This window comes from Bubalus bubalis, chromosome 12 (assembly GCF_019923935.1).
Source record: "Bubalus bubalis isolate 160015118507 breed Murrah chromosome 12, NDDB_SH_1, whole genome shotgun sequence".
Classification (NCBI taxonomy): domain Eukaryota; kingdom Metazoa; phylum Chordata; class Mammalia; order Artiodactyla; family Bovidae; genus Bubalus; species Bubalus bubalis.
The window spans coordinates 57,793,071-57,796,370 of record NC_059168.1 but is presented as its reverse complement, the minus strand read 5'-3'; the positions used below and the strand labels follow the sequence as shown (position 1 = coordinate 57,796,370).

The window sequence follows — 3,300 nt, the reverse complement described above, 5'->3', positions numbered from 1 at the left end:
TCTTAAATTTTCTAAAACTTGTTTTTTTTTTATCATATGATACATTCTTAGAATACTTCTTGTGTATCTGAGAAGAAAATGAATTCTGCTATTGCATATAGTCAATTTTTCCCACGAGAACCAAGAACCACCAATATGCAAAGAATCATCTCTTTAACAAGTGGTTTTGGGAAAACTAAATAAACACATGCATAAAAATTAAATTAGACACGTATCTTACACCATCCAGAAAAACTAACTTGAAATGAATCACAGATTCCATAAACCTACTACAAGAAAACTGGCAAGAAACTCCTTGTCCTTGGTTTCTGTAATGACTTTTTAGATATGGCACCAAAATCACAAAGAATAAAAGCTGCAATCAACAAAGAGGACTATATCAAACTTATAAGACTTTTTACAGCAAAAGAAACCATTGACAAAAGAAAAAGGCAACCTGTGGAATGGGAGTAAATATTGCCAAACCATAAGTTAAATAAAGAAATCAATATGCAAAATATATAAATAATTCATACAACTCAATAACAAAAAGAAAAAATATCATCCTGATTTTTAAGTGGGCATATGAAGTAAATAAACATTTTTCCAAAATGATATCCAAAATGCCATCAGGTACATGAGGAGATGGGCAACTTCATTAATCACCAGGGAATTGCGAATCAAATCATAAGAAGAGATCACCTCACGATTGTTAGAATGGAATCATCAAGAAGATGAAAGATAACAAATAGTGAGAATGTTGGGAAAAAAGGAATTCAGTATACTGTTTGCAGGAATGTATATTTGTTCAGTCACTATGGATAACAGTATGGAGTTTCCTGAAAAATTTCAAGTAGAACTACTCCATGATTCAGCAATTTCACTTTGATATATATACTCAAATTAAAACTGAATATCAAAGAGATATAAGTATTCCCATGTTTATTGCAACATTAGTCACAGTAGTCAACATATGGGAACAACCTAGGTGTGTTTCAATGGTGAGTTGACAATGAAAATGTAATATATATTTGTAACAGAATATTATTTATTCATCAATGAGGAAGCATTTGTAGACTTTGAGCATATTAGCCTAAGTGAGATAAATTAGACAGAAAAAGGCAAAAAATGTGTGATGTCACTTATTTGTGGGTTCTGAAAACATAGAGCAAAATTGTGATTACCAGGGCCTTGAGGTTGGGGAAGAGGAGAGATATTTTTAAGGAGACAAGCATACAACTTATAGATAAATAAGTCCTGAAAATGTAATGTATGAAAAGGTGATTTTAAGCAACAATAATGTATTATGAACATAAAACTTACTGAGATTTTGTGTTAATCATTCCAGTCACAGAAAGGATATAGTTTTCTGTGATAGTTCAGTTCAGTTCAGTCACTCCGTCGTGTCTGACTCTGCGACCCCATGAATCGCAGCACGCTAGGCCTCCCTGTCCATCACCAACTCCCAGAGTCTACCCAAACCCATGTCCATCGAGTCGGTGATGTCATCTGCCTATCTCATCCTCTATCATCCCCTTCCCCTCCTGCCCCTAATCCTTCCCAGCATCAGAGTCTTTTCCAATGAGTCAACTCTTCACATGAGGTGGCCAAAGAATTGGAGTTTCCTCTTCAACATCAGTCCTTCCAATGAACATTCAGGACTGATCTCCTTTAGGATGGACTGTTTGGATCTTCTTGCAATCCAAGGGATTCTCAAGAGTCTTCTCCAACACCACAGTTCAAAAGCATCAATTCTTTGGTGCTCAGCTTTCTTCACCATCCAACTCTCACATCCATACATGACCACTGGAAAAACCATAGCCTTGACTAGACGGACCTTTGCTGGCAAAGTAATGTCTCTCCTTTTAAATATGTTATCTAGGTTGGTCATAACTTACCTTCCAAGAGTAAGCGTCTTTTAATTTCATGGCTGCAGTCACCATCTGCAGTGATTTTGGAGCCCCACAAAATAAAGTCAGCCACTGTTTCCACTGTTTCCCCATCTATTTGCCATGAAATGATGGGACCAGATGCCATGATCTTAGTTTTCTGAATGTTGAGCTTTAAGCCAATTTTTTCACTCTCCTCCTTCACTTTCATCAAGAAGCTTTTGAGTTCCTCTTCACTTTCTGCAATAAGGGTGGTGTCATCTGCATATCTGAGGTTATTGATATTTCTCTTGGCAGTCTTGATTCCAGCTTGTGCTTCTTCCAGCCCAGTGTTTCTCATGATGTACTCTGCATATAAGTTAAACAAGCAGGGTGACAATATACAGCCTTGACGTACTCCTTTTCCTATTTGGAACCAGTCCGTTGTTCCATGTCCAGTTCTAACTTTTGCTTCCTGACTTGCATACTGGTTTCTCAAGAGGCAGGTCAGGTGGTCTGGTATTCCCATCTCTTGAATAATTTTCCAGAGTATTGTGATCCACACAGTCAAAGGCTTTGGCATAATCAATAAATAGGGTGCTAACTAACACTACAATGGCAATCATGTTGCATTATATAAATGTATTAAATCAATGTGTTCTATACCTTAAATTTACATGATGTCATATGTCAACTATATTTGAATTAAAATTATTTTAATAAGAGGATCTTTAAACTGACTATTATGATAAAACTTGTTTGTTCTCCTTTAAAGTTTTATTGAAAAGAAAGAAAGTGAAGTCGCTCAGTCGTTTCCGACTCTTTGCGACCCCATGGACTGTAGCCCACCAGGCTCCTCCCTCCATGGGATTCTCCAGGCAAGAGTACTGGAGTGGGTTGCCATTTCCTTCTCCAGGGGATCTTCCCAACCCAGGGATCGAACCTGGGTCTCCCGCATTCCAGGCAGACGCTTTAACCTCTGAGCCACCAGGGAAGGGGCATGTTATTTTCTAAAGTTTTATTAGATAAATATAAAATCTCTAATTAGCACTACCTTTGCTGAATTATTGAAACACACACAATAATGGAATTAAATAGTACATATTATTTTTGTTTCTGGTTTCTTTAGCTCAAAATTCTGTTTGTGAGTTCCATGCATGTTTTGTGGGTTTAGTAGATAAATTTTTAGTACTTCAAAATAGCATGTTAATATGAGTAAACCATATATAACTATTCATTATTGTGCCGATGGACATTTAGTTTCTTTTTTTAATATTAAGTTATTGCTGCAATGAACATGTACAAAACATGTTCATGCATGTGTGCATTTCTGTTAAGTTTTACCTAGGATTAGAATTGGAATCATAGAGTGTGGAAATATTTTAACTGATTAGCCAATGCCAACCTCTTCACTAAGTTATTTTATAAAACAATACTCCCATAAGCAATGTAT

The 3,300-nt window shown here is 36.2% G+C and overlaps 1 non-coding gene across 1 annotated transcript; it reads right to left on the bottom strand.

The window, feature by feature from the left end:
* Nucleotides 1-2,769: 2,769 nt before the first annotated feature.
* TRNAS-GGA lies at nt 2,770-2,841 on the bottom strand. The gene has a single exon. It is a non-coding gene; the product is annotated as a tRNA-Ser (tRNA).
* Between the last annotated feature and the right edge of the window lie 459 nt (nt 2,842-3,300).